This window comes from Triticum aestivum, chromosome 2B, assembly GCF_018294505.1.
Source record: "Triticum aestivum cultivar Chinese Spring chromosome 2B, IWGSC CS RefSeq v2.1, whole genome shotgun sequence".
In the NCBI taxonomy this organism is placed as follows: Eukaryota; Viridiplantae; Streptophyta; class Magnoliopsida; order Poales; family Poaceae; genus Triticum; species Triticum aestivum.
The window spans coordinates 37284358-37300694 of NC_057798.1; the positions used below are offsets into that span (position 1 = coordinate 37284358).

The window sequence follows — 16337 nt, forward strand, 5'->3', positions numbered from 1 at the left end:
CGTTTCGGATGTCTCACGTCGCAGACTTTTCTTTGCAAGCCGACGAAACCCCGTGCACCATATTGTACACCATCGGCGACCAGAAGGTGGACGTGGGGAAGGCGACAATAATGGAGCCGAAGGAACCATTGTTCCACAGCCGGCCGATCCTCCCAAACGTCTTCAAGGTTTCCGTGGCCAGTGTCGAACCGGGCCACGAGAATTTGCCTCCTCCAACACTACTGGTGGATGACGAGGAGATACCGCGGCGGCTTGGTGATTGTTGCAATGGGTGGGTCCTGTTGTGGCCAAAGAGTCTGCTTCGTCTGGAGGCGACCGGGAGCACAACCACGAGCACGCAACCTCAGCAAGGTATGAACATCAACACCCCACCTACCCAATTAGCGTCGGGTGTCGGGTTGGGTGATAGCGGACGGGGTAAGGAGGAGGCTCCATTAGTTACTGATGACTTCGCCATGGATGAGGATGAGGGAGACGGTGGCGCTGAAAAGTATGTCTATACTGGCGCCTCCTCTGGGTTTGAGCGTCATGAGTCGGTGCCTGAATTGCCGTCTCAACGTATTATGGACGACCTTCTGGTAGTAAAGAAGTCTAGGAAGAGAGCGAGGAAAGGCAAAAAATCTGATTCTATGATCCAGCCGCCTCAGTAGTCTCGGTTTCAGGACCGTATAGATATTCCCGATGCGGATAAATGGCATATCCCCGGTCAACCAATCCTACCTGCAACAGCGCTACAGGCCAGATTCGGCGATCTGAGGAGACTTCATGACGATGTGTTGCGGGTAGAGAAAGGCCTCATCGCCTCGACAGATCCAGGATACCCACTCTACGTGGTTAACGTTCCGCGGCAAAGGTCATACGTCGACAGCTTCCCCGCGGATAAGTTCTTCCTCCGATTTGATTACATATTCGACATGTTTCACGTGAAGAAGCTGGATTTTACGTTTGTCCGCCTTTATGCCTTGCACATGAACTACATCATCGGGGTTGAGCAGATATCTCATATCTGTGTCGCTGACCCGTACTACATGGACGAGGGCTTCTTGGGAGTCTGCGCAGAGCACCGTGTATACGCGAGGGAATACATCGTCAATTTCATGCTCGCCAATAAGGACAAGGGGGCGATTCTCGTGCCTTATCATCCCGTGTAAGTCATCTGCGCTGCTATCCTTCCTTCGATTTCAATCATTCATTTGCACGGTGGAGGCTAAGTAATTTGAGGTGTACTTATTTTGCGCAGCGGCGGGCGCGCCGTCCTCATCATCCTATACCCCCAATTCTCCCATGCTCTTTACTTGGACTCGTCGAAGAACATTCACAAAAAGGATTACACCCACATCAAGGATGTTCTCGACAGTGCTATGTTTTACTACCAAGCAAGGGGTGGAGTGGTCAGGGACAAGAAGAGAAGGGGCGGCAGGGTCGCCTTCGCCCATAAGACCGACTTCTGCTGCATCCAGCAACAGAACAATTCTCTTAATGATGGATTCTATGTCCTACACCACATGCTGGAGTACAGACGGGATCACCAGAACCTTCGCATGTAACCTAGATCCGGCGATGCCCATATTCTGCAATGGGCAAAGAACGTAGGAGATATGGAGGATCATCCACTTCGAGCTGAGTTCTATCACATCCAGCACGAACTTGCCCAAACCATCATGGATAGCCTACGAAGAAGGACAAATGTCGCGGGAAGACGTCCGAACATGGATAGCCTCTCAGCATCTCGACATGAAGCCTTTCACTAAGCTCGAGGACTATCTCCCTGACCTCGATGGATGGCACAGCATGTTGGAGTGATTGTCGATATATGACAATGTGTCTGTTTAGTCCATACTTTCTGCATGACAAAACTTTGAGTTATGCGCAGTGAAACTTTATTTGTGATGTAATTAAACCATCCTCCTCCTCGACTAGCGAAGATCACTCTAGTTAGGGCATTTTGGGTACAATGAACTTTGTTATTTATGCTTATGATATGTTGTTTCTATTTTTGCCAAGTCTGTCTCTTTGTGTTGCTCAACTATATATGTTGCATATCATCGACTCATGTGACGATGCAGGTGCATAGATCATCGATGGCAAAGAAGTGCTACGCCAAGAGTATATATACGACGAGTGGCCGGAGTGTCAGGCCTAGTTGTTACTGGTTTCCGGTTTCCGAGCGACAGGCAGTAGTTAGTTTAGGTTCACGCTAATGCGAGAGAGGGATACGAACTCATGTACTCAAAGTGATAGCTCTTCTCGCGTATACCATTGTTTAGATGGATGACGATGTATTTGCAAGTAACTGAGGACTTGTATCGCTATTTTCGAGATGATGACGAGAGACCACTTTGTGTTGGATGATGATTATGATGATGACATGATTTGATGAGACTAATTGTATGTATATGCTATGATTACATTTGTATGTGTATGATATGCTAAAGATTATTGTATAAAGCCTATTCAAATAAAAACTAATATGAAAACTAATAAAACTAGTAGTAGCGAGGGGGAAAAGTTAGCAGTAGCGTCGCCTTACCAGTAGCGCTTCTCCGAAAAAAGCGCTGCAGATAATATCAGTAGCGCTCTTCACTGAAGCGCGCTGCAGCTATCCATGTATAGCAGTAGTGTGGGACGACAGGCGCTACTGCTACACGTTAGCTGTAGCGCCTTATCAGTAGGGCATAGTCCCGCGCTACTGATAGGCCTAAAACCCGCACTGCTGCTAGGCTTTTCCCTAGTAGTGCATGTGGGGAGTCATGTGCGCCCCTTACCGGAGGGGACCGCTCCATCACCGTCATCATCGTCCACTCCTGCCTCTCCGACTAGGCGTGGTGTGATCTTCTCCCCATCCATTCGAGCTAGCCAGGAGTTTGCCATGGCGGAGCTACGCACGTTATCATCTACTCCTCCGCCACAGGGGGGGGGGTCCGTACTTGAGGAGGCTGAGGATCAGCCCCCACTATCTTCTTCTTCATCACCGCAACAGTATACTACGCCTCTCGAAGTGGATGAGATGGGCTCCGAGGGTGATGTTACTCATTCATCGCAGAGGCATAGCAGGTGTCATCCTGTCAGGACTGACGGATCAGCAGCCACCGACGAGGACTCTATGGTGAAGGCCATGTATAGGACTGTTGCTGGCAACCTCGACTTCGGAGGTACCCCCTCTCGCAAATCTTTTATGTCTTTTGATAATTACAAAGTATCTTCAAATATCACTAGACTTGGGGTGTCACTAGGATGTAATGAGAATGAGATAGATTTTTCGGTCAAGGCTCTAAAACAAGTGGAGTTCGACCGACTAATGGTTGCTCCGAAGTTACTGAGTTTTGTCGACCCTCTCATGTCAGATGAGGAGGATGAGGATGTTGATGCCAATCATGACGGCAAGCTTCTTTCTCATTTGGTTAAAGACACAACTGAAGTAGACCTTGACGATAATGTGCGCGACACTACGCTTTTTGAATTTGTCGCGTCGGTGCGCAAGAACAAATCTAACTCAGAGAAGAAAAGAGGGCGCTCTTCTAAGAAGGCAAAGGTCTCTAAACATAATGTTGGTTCATCATGACAGGCATGTTCTGGAATAGCAGAGGCCTTGGTTACTTGGCTTAACACAAACACATTGCCGATTGTGTAAAGGATCATACATTGGACTTTGTGGCTATCACTGAGTCGTGTAGACGTGGTTTTCCAACACGTGATCTGGAGCACTTTTCAACTGGTTTTGATTACGAATGGCACGTCTTACCGCTGACCGGGAGGTCCGGGGAAATATTGCTAGATATTAACTCTACATACCTACAACTATTGTCCACGTCCAAGGGGGGGTATCATATCAAATTCCACCTTAGAAATAAGTCCGACAACTTCATCTAGAGTCTGGTACCGCTCAAGAGGAGTTTAAGTCTGCATTTCTAAAAGAACTGGTTAATACCTGTCGAGACAATCCCCATCCCATGTTAATCGGGGGGAGATTTTAATATCCTTTGATATCATCAGGAGAAAAACAATGATCGATTTGGCACTAGGTGGCCTTTCCTCTTTAATGTTGTTTTTGACAGCCTGGATCTGAGGGAGATCACGATGTCTGGTCGTGAGTGTACCTGGGCCAATAACCGATCGGTGCCAACCTTTGAAAAACTGGACCAGGTGCTAGTTACCACCGACTGGTAATATAAATATCCCCTAGCCTCAGTTTAGTCGCTAGAAAGAATTGATGCTTTATCGGATCACACTCCATTGCTAACCGATTTTGGACAACGAACCCCAAGTTCTAACCGCCACCAGTTGAAATTTGAACTGGGATGGCTCACTAGGGAGGGATTTCATGAGCCGGTTAAGAAGGTGTGGGCGCGCCAACCTCGCGGTAACACACCCATTCAACGATGGAATAATCGAATCCGCGCCTTGCGTCGATTCCTTCGAGGATGGGCAAAGCACACTGCTGGCATCTAAAAATATAAAAAATTGCGATTGTCTACCTTAATTGATTCCCTTGATAAAATAGAAGAGGTGAGGCCTTTGTCTGATGTTGAGATTGAGAAAAAAAGCAATCTTAATGAGCAGATTGCCCACCTACTACGTGAGGAAGAGATTAAACGGGACCAACGTAGCAAGGCGGATTTGTTGGTGCAAGGTGATGATAATACGAAATACTTTCAAATGTAGCCAATGGCAGGCATAGAAAGAAGCGTATATTCGCCCTTGACCAGGAGGAAGGCCGAATAGAGGGGGACGTACCACTTGGAAATTCTATCACTAAGTTTTACAAAGACCTTTCTTGTCCTTCAGCTGAAACTAAATTTCAGCTGGACGAATCCATTACTCATGACATTACTCAAGTTACGGAAGCAGAAAATGAATTACTAACCTCTAGGTTTTCTGAGGAGGAAATTCGAACTGCGGTGTTTCAGATGGAACACAAAAAGGCACCAGGACCGGATGGCTTTCCCGCAGAGTTCTATCAATGCTTTTGGGACGTCATTAAGGCAGACTTGGTTCAGTTGTTTAACCAACTAAATTCCGAGGACCTTGATATTTCTCGTTTAAACTTTGGGGAAATTATCCTATAGCCTAAGAATAAGGAGGCTAGTCGTATTCAACAATATCGACCGATTTGCCTTCTGAATGTAAGTTTTAAATTTTTTACGAAGGTAGCGACTAATCGGTTGAACGGTGTAGATGACCACGTTGTAAAACCCACTCAAACAACATTTATGCAAGGCCGCAACATATTACATGGAGTGGTCGTCCTGCACGAAACTGTACATGAACTGCACTGGAAAAATTTAAACGGTGTCATTCTTAAAATTGATTTTGAGAAAGCCTACGATAAAGTTAAGTGGCCCTTCCTGTTGCAAACCTTGCGCATGAAGGCGTTTTCACAAAAATGGTGTTGCTAGGTAGAGAGCTTTGTCTCTGGAGGTAGTGTGGCCATAAAAGTTAACGATGACGTTCGCAACTATTTTCAGACAAGGAAGGGGCTTCATCAAGGCGGCCCCGCATCTCCTATTATGTTTAACATTGTGGCTGACATGCTAGCTACCCTTGTTGAGCGGGCTAAGCTCGATGGTCAAATTAGTGGGGTCATTCCACACTTGGTAGAAGATGGTCTATCTATTCTACAATATGCGGATGACACGATACTATTCATGGATCATAATCTAGATAAGGCAAGAAATCTCAAGCTGCTCTTATGTGCTTTTGAGGAACTTTCTGTCCTCAAAATTAATTTTCATAAGAGCGAACTTTCTTGCTTTGGCGGTGCTGCAGAATCAGCACCTGAGTATGCTGAGATTTTTGGATGCCAGCTTGAGTAGTTTCCGATTCGGTATCTGGGTATTCCCATACACTAACGGTGTTTAACTATCGCTAAGTGGAAGCATGTGGAAGAGAAGACTTGAGAAACGTTTACCCAGTTGGAAGGCCAAACTCTTGTCTTATGGGGGCGATTGATCTTGATCAATTCTATCCTAAGCAACATGGTTTTATATATGTTGTCATTCTTCCACCTACCGAAAGGGGTTCTACAGCATCTAGACTACTTTAGATCCAGATTTTTTTGGCATTGTGATAATGAAACCAAGAAATATCGACTGGCTAGGTCGAGCATATTATGCAGACCTAAAAGTCAAGGGGGCCTGGGAATCCAAGACCTTGAGATTTAAAACATTGCTCTTCTCGGCAAGTGGGTTTATAAACTACTCACTGAGAATGGAGTATGGCAAGAAATCATTCGCAACAAGTATGTGGGATCCAATGCCATTTCTCAAATTCATTGGAAACCTAGGGATTCACATTTTTGGAGTGGTGTCATGAAGGCCAAGGAATTCTTCTATCAATTTGGGACCTTCTCGGTTAGGGACGGTTCTCAGGTTCGTTTCTGGGAAGATACCTGGCTAGGGAACAACTCACTAATGGTGCAATATCCGAGCTTGTACCAGATTGTCAGACATAAATTTTTCACGATCAAACAAGTCTTAGGACAAGAAACCTCGATATTTCTTTCCGTAGGGATCTTTTGGGCACTCGTCTGGCAGCACGAAATGAATTACTCACTCGCCTGGAGGACATTCAACTGTCAGATGAGCCAGACACTTTTCAATGGAACTTGCATCACAATGGCAAATTTTCGGTCAAATCCATGTATGATGCAATGGTCATTGTGATGCTCCAGTAGATAACAGGAAATTGTGGAAGGTAAAAATTCCTCTAAGAGTGAAGATTTTCTCTGGTTTCTAAACAAAGGAGTCATCCTTACTAGAGATAATCTGGCACCATGAAACTAGCATGGTTCCAAGACATGTGTCTTTTGCCAAAATGACGAGTCTATCAAACGCTTATTTTTTGAATGCAAGTTTGCTCTGGCAGTTTGGGCCATGGTCCAAGTAGCTTCAAATTTATACCCACCACGTAGTGCAAGGAATATTTTCGGCAACTGGTTGCGGGGTATTGATAAAAAAAAATCTCCACATATTCTTGTGGGAATGGCGGCCTTATGCTGGGCAATGTGGCTTACCAGGAATGATGTGGTTTTTAACAATAAATGTGTCTCATCTCCTATGCAGGTTATTCATGTTTGTACATGATGCACTAGTAGAAAACAGGGCATTTGTCCCGGTTGGTGAGGGCCTTTTGTCCCGGTTCTTGAACCGGGACTAAAGGGTCGTTACTAATGCCTCCACCCTTTAGTCCCGGTTCTAACATGAACCGGGACAGATGGGCCTCCATGTGGCCACTGCAAGCAGCCCAGGCAAGGGGGCCTTTGGTCCAGGTTGGTGACATGAACCGGGACCAAAAGGCTTCCACGTGTCAGTGGCTGAGGTTTTTCTTTTTAAAAAAAAAAGTGGCTGGTTTAGTGGTTTTGGGGGTTAATTTTAGGTTGTTATTAGCTAGCTAATAGAAAGAAGTGTCCTCTCTTATATCTTCGTCCTTGGTTTACCAACGCTACTGCTATGTTCATTTCACCCGCTGATATATAATAACTCATGCATGATCGCATCATACATCATCATATATAATAACAAGTCCTACTAATCATGCATCATCATACAACTTCTACTCGTTATTAATAACAAGTCATACGATCATCATCCTCATAGTCATCGAACCCAACCCTACATAATTTTTCTTAGCACATGATCATCAGTATCAGGTAGGACCTAAACACCCTTAAGGTAAAATAGCATAAAACAATATAGACCCTGACTCTCCATTAGGAAGAATGGAGATCATCCTGTCTCCAATTCTTGCGCTTTGCCTCATTTGGCTTGCAAAAAGCTCCTTACGACTGTCCATACATTTTTTCCATTATTTGATTGTCATGTCTCCACTTCTTTTAAAAATCCGGTATGGACAATTGAGATTCATAGGACGACCTGGTTGTATGTTCAAAACATCAAGGCGACCGTGCGTATACATCAGATGAGGCACACAATCATTTGGGATTATCTGTTGAAAAACATAGTAATAACTTCGTAGTTAGCAATGATGTACTAGTTTTAGAAGTATTTAAAAAGATGCAGGGATGTCGTAATAGTAAAAAATCTTACCAGGGTATCTCCATGGTAGTTACCGTAGTTCAACACGTGCACTAGTGGCACGTATTGACCATAATGTTGAGGAGTTCGATTGTAGACATTGTAATTCTCAAGATCGGTACAAAATTCGATCAGATGATTTTTCTCCTTATAAGTTAATTCAGAGCCATCGGTGTAGTGGGTTTTGTCTACCATTTTCCGCACATTCTTTGAAGAATGAAAATAAGTTGTCAATGGAAACAAGTTGTCAACTATTTTGAAATAAACAATATAAATTACTTAATAACTATGTTAATCTCACATGGGGGAAGAATTGGAGGTGTATCCACAAGGACCCAAATGCCCATATTGTCTTGCTGGATTGTAGGATCACCAAGATCCATGGTGACAAGCATACCCTCATCAAAACCATACATCTTGCAAAGTGCTTCCCAATTTTTGCAACCAAAATGTGTTACACTCTCAGCATTGTACAACTTTACTTGAAAATCCACACCATGATGGGTCCTTAGGAGAATCTTTTTTGGTTTCCGTACTTTCATGGTCTTCAAAACCCATCCTTTCCAAGACATAGCGTCTTGCATAGCATGGGATAAGCTAGTCGAATTGGAAAAGATAAAAAATACACGTTAAAATAGTTGAAGTCGTGCTTAATTATGAAAAAAACTATTGTCGTCGTTGTGTACCGTATGAACATCGAAAGTCTCCTCGAGCTTAATGCTGAGGCGCCGATCTTCGTCCAGCTCAATGAACCTGTCGCGCATACCTCGGTCGTCGTGGCACCAGTCGCACTCCCCCGGGCGGTTTTCGTTGTCCGAGTATGACATTTTCCGGCCTAAGTTCATAATTCAAATATTAAACTTGTACAATTAAATATATGTACTAAAAAACCTAAATTAGATCGTTATTATTAATCACGGGTTGACTATCGGTGATGGTACGTAGCTCCTCCTTTCATTCCCGAGTGCATTATTATTACACCAAATTGTCTAGCACATGGGAAGGAGAAGCTACCCCCACGACGACGTGGATGATGGAGGGGGCTCCAAGATTTCTGCATAGAGTGCTCTTCAATTTTAGCATTCAAAGTAGGAGTACTTTTCCAATATGAGCATTCAATAAGCAAAACCAAATCGTAAAATAAAGTACTATTCAAATTAGCATGCATTCAATTATAACCAAAAGTACATCATCTCTTGTGTCCATACATCATCGAAAACTCCTGGAATACTATCATAAATATAGCATCGCTAATTAATACAGCTAGAACCATAGCACCCGACGGGTATCGTCGCGGGCGGTGGACACCCAAAGATAAGGAACGATCACATGATCATAGCTCCAGTGAGATCCCTGAAGAACCTGCCAGGTATTGTCGAACCTGCCCTCCAACGCAACCATGTAGCGACAGACGTGCTCCTCCTCCTCGCTGACACGGTGACGTACCACCTCCGTGGTGTCCGGAAGCCTCAGCAATTTCACTGGCCCACGCGACCGCCACCAAACAAGGATTGGGTCAACAACGGGCTGCCTCCTCACCAACCTACATCCCCCAGAAGGTAGCACCTCCCAATACCAGCCCGGCGGAGCCCAGTCCCGAACATGGCCTTGATCAAGCAGGCCTCCACCACCGAGTCGACGATGATGAGGATGCGGGATAGGCATCATCGACATCGATGCGGGAACTACTTCTATATATATAGTTAAATAAAGTAGTTTTATTAATTAAATCAACTAGTTCAACTACTAAGCACTTACTATAAATAAATAAAGTAGTACTTAATAAAAATAAACTACTTCTATATATAGTAAAATAAATTGGTTTAAATCAACTAGCTAGTTCAACTATATATGAAGCACTTACTATAAATAAAATAAAGTAGTACTTACTAAAAATAAACTAGTTTAACTATAGTTCTATTATTTTTCTAACTAATTATATTAAACACTTTCTCTTCTTATTCCTTTTTCCTCTATTCTAAATATGAACATATTCATAAATGACTTTGATCATGCACAATTTTCCTATACATACACAATATGAACATATACATAAATTGAAAAAGGAAATTCTATGAACAAAAAAATCATTAAAATTCTATGAACAAAATTACAACAGAAAAAAGTCATAAAAATTCTATGAACAGAAAAAAATCATAAAAAATTGACATATTCGATCTTTGCATATATACGAACATACAAACATGCATATTGAACAATAATATCACCAAAAAAATCTATTACCAGAAAAAAATATAACAAAATATGAACAAATTACACAATATGAAAATAAATCTATGAACTACACATCTAAATTACTACACATCTAACAAAAAAATCTATGAAGTACACATCTAAATTATACTACACATCTAAATTAACTACTACATCAAATAATTAAATTAGCAAAAAATCGGGACGGGGCGGGGCGGGGCGGCGACATACGGCGTCGGGGCGGGGCGGCGATGGTGCGGGGCGACGATGGCGCGGGGCAGCGACGACGGGGCGGGGCGGCGACGATGGCGCGGGGCGGCGACGACGGCGGGATGGGGCGGGGCGGGGAGGCGACGTACGGCGTCGGGGCGGGGCGTCGACGACGCGGGGCGACGATGGCATGGGGCGGCGACGACGGCGCGGGGCGGCACGGGACGGCGCGGGGCGACGGCGACAACGGCGACGGCGATGGAGACGGGCAGCCTGGCGGCGTCGGGCACGGGGAAGAAGGAATTGAACCAAGTTTTCAGGAGTGCTGCTTATATAGGCAAAGCATTGGTCCCGGTTCGTGAGACCAACCGGGACCAATGCCCCCTTTAGTCCCGGTTGGAGCCGCCAACCGGGACCAAAGGCCTATTTCAGCGGCCCAAAGGGCGGGAAGCGGTGGCCTTTGGTCCCGGTTAGTGGCACGAACCGGGACTAAAGGGTGTCATTGATCCCGGTTGGTGCCACGAACCGGGACCAAAGGGTGGCATTGGTCCCGGTTCGTGCGTCCAACTGGGACCAACGGCCTTGCACAGCGGCGTGGTGGTGGGAGTTTAGTCCCACCTCGCTAGTTGAGAGCACCCCGCACCTGTTTATAAGCTCCGCTGCCTCTTCCCACTCGAACTCCTCTAAATTGCAGGCCTATGGGCCTAATCTGACACTGCTTTGCTTGTGGGCCTGTTGGGCCTTCTGCGGGCCTGAATCCTGGCCCATGGTAGGGTTTCTAGTCGTATTCAGGCCAAAATAAAAGTGAAAACTTTCTCCACAACTATTTGTTTTCTTTCCCATGGTAGGGTAACTGCCTCTAGGCAAAATAAAATCCTGGCCCATGGTAGGGTTTTTTTGTTTTCTTTCTTGCTTTATTTATTTTATTTTGTTTCTAGTTACAACAAAAAGTGAAAACTTTCTCCACAACTATTATGATGATACCATGCCAAAATAAAAGAGAGGCGCAATGCTCACCTGCACGTTGCTTAGCTTCAGGCCAACGTGCAGGTGAGCACTGCGCTTCTCCCTTCATCGTCTCTACACTCAGGGCTTATAAACCGCTGTGAGTGCCTCTCGCTTGGCGAGGTGGGACTAAAAAACAATTGCAGAAAGAATCACCTAAAAAACTCTTTTACCGGTTCTTGCCACGAACCGTTACTAAAAGATGCTCGTGGGGCCCCAGCCTTAAAACCTGTACCAAATAAAATGCCTTTGTAACAGCCTTAGAACTGGTACTAAAGGAATTAACTAAAAAGCTTTTATAAACCTCTAGTATCATAAAAGAAAATAAATAAGTAATTAGAATTTTGTTACAAACTTTAATAGAAAAAAGAATTATCATAAAAGAAAATAAATAAGTAATTAGAATTTAGTTCAAAACATTAAAAGCAAAAAGAATTATCATAAAGGTCGTTGGTCCCGGTAAGAGCCAACAACCGGGACCAATGGTGGTGGGCCAGGAGCGAGGCCCATTGGTCCCGGTTTGTCCCACCAACCGGGACCAAAAGGTCCAGACGAACCGGGACCAATGGCCCACGTGGCCTGGCCGGCCCCCGGGGCTCACGAACCGGGTCCAATGCCCCCATGGGTCCCGGTTCTTGACTGAACCGTGACTAATGGGCTGACCCGTCCTGGACCTTTGCCCCCTTTTCTACTAGTGATGGCTCCGTACTTGGTCTATCCTGCAGAAGCCGGAGGACAGGGACCTTTTTATGATGGTGTCTACACAGCTAGAGCGTACGGCGAGGGAGGTTTTCTATCCCCATGGATGGCGGTGTGATTTACGGATAGGATCTACCGCACCTTAGGCTGGACACGATTATTGCTTGGCATTGTTTCGAATTATTATTTTTAGGGTGCTCTGGACTTTTTGGCTGTGTGCATCTAGCTATGCAGAGGCTGGGCTTTCTTTCGATATGATTGTATCACCTCGATATATCTATTCAATGAGAAGTCCTTTATCGAAAGAAAAAAAAGTCATACATAAATAAGTTTGACTTAGGACAAGGCTAGAACTTCAAGTAGTCACAAAGGGAGACAGTATGGGCTTCTGTCAAAAGAAAAAGTTTTTGCAACTTATAAAATTTGCACCATCTATGGTGTATCACTGCACCACTAGCTATGCAACAACAATGTATGATGTACTGATTTATCACTACAATGATAACATGTGTGTAATATTCATATTGTCTATTTCCCTATTCTTATACTCATAACATTTTATTAAATGAGGATAACCCCTGACCTCTGCATCATTGGGATGCACTAATAGCTCTATACCACTGCGATGTGATATGTACAACTCTCTCTCTCTCTCTCTCTCTCTCTCTCTCTGGTATCACGTCTTTAGCACTTCAAAATTTCTGCATCATATCCTTCCTTTCTTCAAATTTAGCACCAATTCATAGTCATGCTTCAGTTTGATTGTATCTCATAACTCATGGATGGAAGCAAATCTATATTACAAATATTTTATGGACTTCAACACCAAATCCTGCTACTCTCTGTCGAGCACCATGACCGATTTACGATGAGAATGCTCAAAAGTTCCTCTGTGATGGCAAGCTCCTTATGAATTCATGTATTTAATAACGTTACAGTTTTAGATGCATTTGTGCTAGTTATCTTATATTCCTCTTCGACACACTAAATTACAAATAAGTGTTGTTTAGTTTGCAGTAGTGGTATCTATTTGCTTGAAAACATCGATATTACAGGGGCAGCTCGAACGCAGAACACGGAAACATACACAGCAAACGTGTGCGGATACCGATACGAGAGCTGACGTTCCAACCCTGCCCACCAAATGTCGGTCCCTGTTTTTCCTATCTTTGAGGCACCCCAAATAACTATAGGTGTAACACAACTCATCCATAAATAGCATGGAAATATTCCAGTGAAACAATAGTTCAAATATAAATTACAATCAAAGTATAAAGTTTTTAAATAAAATTGTTCCAATTTAAATTCAACTTTGTCCGACATATGTTTTAGTTGTCCCTTGAAGCGTCTACATATGCTCAATCAAATCATTCCGAAGCTACTCATGAGTTCCTTGATGCCGAATATGTTGATGCATTTGATTGAAATCCTAAAACGTCAGTGGATCCGGTGGTGGAGGTTTGACAGGATCACCCATCCGCTCAAAATCCAGACCAATGCAAAATGCCTTACCCTCATCCTCCACAATCATGTTGTGCATGACCACAAGCTGTCATCACCATCCACAACGTCTCTGTATCTCATATTTTTATAGGTACTCGAACAACTGCAAAACGGGCTTGGAGCACTCCAAATGCCTCTCCACATATTTTCTAGCTTCTTCTTGTCTTTGGGAAAGTGAGATTTTTTCTACCCTTTGGCTCAAAGATGGTGTTCACGGAGGTCGCCCACGAAGGATAGGTATCATCACAAAGATAGTAGCTCATGTGGTAGTCATGAACATTGCTGGTACAGTTGCATGGAAGCTAGTCCCATAGTCGACCTAGCGAGCAATGAAGGCCACTTCAGAATGTTGATGTCATTATGTGACCCGGGAAAGCAAAAGAAAGAGTGCGAAATCCAGCGGTCGATGCAACTGCTTTAAGAATGATGTGGGCTTCTTACAATGGTCTTGATATTGCCGTTTTTTGAGCATATGAGCAGTTCTTCCATCTTCAGTGCATGCAATCCAAGGATACGAGCGTACCTGGACACCCTCTTGCTTTTTGATAGTGCTAGGAGCCCTTCGATATCTGTGATAGTTGGTTCTATCAAGTACTCTCCAAACGCCTTGACCACCACAGTAGAAAATATGGCCATGGCGAGCGGCGCCGGCGCGGTGCTGTATGTGGCGGTGGGGGTGCTGCGGGGTGGCAGTGCCAGTGGATGTACTCTTGTGTCTACCACACCAAGATGCGCGCCCAGTGCAGGCTCCGGGAGACCCCATTCCCGGACTGCTGCGTCCACTTTTGCTGGCTCGAGTATTGTGCCATCTGCCAGGAGTACCGCGAGCTCAGCAACCCAGGCTTCGTGATGGACATCGGGTGGAACGCCAACGTGGAGCTGCAGAAGCAGCAGGGCCGCAGCGACGGCTCCATCATGCCGCCCACCACGCAGCACATGATATGACAGACACGTTCATTGTCGGTCTGTATATATATCGGTGCTGCTACCTTAGCTTAGCTATGTACCTGTTGGATTGGATCCATACTTAGTCTTTATTGATAGCAGATCACAACATACGTCCGTTGTGGTTGGTTTGCTTCTACCATTTAATAGGTAGGCATCCTTGTTACGAGGTTTCAGGTTTTCATGCTGGTAAGTAGTAACCATGAACTATCACAGTGTGATATGATGTAACTTTTGTGTGGCATTGATGTTTAATTATTTCTTTTGCTCCCCGGCCATCACTTGTTTGTCATGATGTTGCTTGGGTAGGAATATGAGAGTCGGTAATTAAGAGGGAATTGGAGATTCGGGGACGAGAACATATACTAGCCTAGTCAGTGCCTAATTTTAGTCCCACACGGACAAGGACATGAACATATATGTAAAGTAAAGACAAGAACAAAGAATTGGCAGAATACTATGGTGCGGCTAAGGAAATTGTGGAAGTTGAATCCCTTCATCAGTGCCTTTGTGCAAGTTGCGTTGCAAGGGTTCCATAGCAAGGATGAGCATCATCGGCAAGAGAGGGTCCCCCTCTTTTCTCAAAAAAAAAGGCAGGCCTGAGACCCCATGCAGAGGTATGCATACTCAACGTCTCAACAGGCTTTCGACGTCCCATTGTCTCACAAGCGAAGATCATTTTGCCTCATCTTGCTGCATTAACAAGTGTCCATCTTGTTTTTAACCCCCATCTCTTTCGACAATCATTTTCAAGAAAAAATATCCATCATTTTCAGGACAATCCCTTTCTACATTGATTGCTAAAGCTAATTGAGTAAAACAATTCTTGGGGCCTGTAAAATGTAATGTAGGAGCAGTAATGAAAAGCACATGCAGCTAACTGTCCATGCTTTAGAAGCGTCACTACACAGTGTGAGCACCAGAACTTGTTAGTTGGAAAAACGATCTAGCAATAGGGCACCTCAAGCATGCATGTGTGATATGCTTTTGACCTGCACAGTCCACAACGGCCGGTCATACGGGACGGGAGACTCATGCAGATCAGATAGATATGCATGACAAGGAGATGTAGCATGACAAATGGGGAGATATATGCATGAAAAATGACCAAATTTCACTGTGATGTGACATGTACAGCTCTCTCTATATACATCTTTCCTCGCAGATATCACGTCTTCACCACTTCGAAATTTTGGCATCATAACCTTCGCCTTCACCAAATTTAGCTATTGTGAAATTTTGGAGGAGACCAAATCCAGACCCATGCTTCAGTTTGCTTTTATCTCATAGATGCGGCAATACAAACAAGATGAATTACATGTCCTTTACTGACTTGACCACCAGTGTATTACTGATGTGTATGGAGCACCACGATAACAGCGAGAAAGCTCTGTAGTTCCTTAAGAGATGGTACAGGAGTCCACTAGAGCTGACCAACATCAAGCCCCTTCAACGACTCTGGGTACGAGGCCTTGGTCAGCGCACCGGAGGGACACTTCCTAACCCTTCTCATCATGCTCCACCTGCATGTGAGAAGTACCTAAGAGGGTGAGTGGTTGGCACGCTCGACGGCGACGCCCATGCTACCAAGGAAGCAATGAGGATAGATTATTCCTTGCCGCATTGAGAGTTGAGACTCGCGCTTGCCAATGTGTTGCCGAGGCTCGTGGCAGCGTTAGCAGAGACTCGCGTCTAAGGGGTGAGAGTGCGACCAGTTCCAATCTTTTG

The 16337-nt window shown here is 44.6% G+C and overlaps 1 pseudogene; it reads left to right on the forward strand.

Annotated features, from left to right (window-relative positions):
* The first annotated feature begins 14298 nt into the window (after window positions 1–14298).
* Window positions 14299–14609, forward strand: LOC123038879 (cell number regulator 2-like; annotated as a pseudogene).
* The last annotated feature ends 1728 nt before the right edge of the window (window positions 14610–16337 follow it).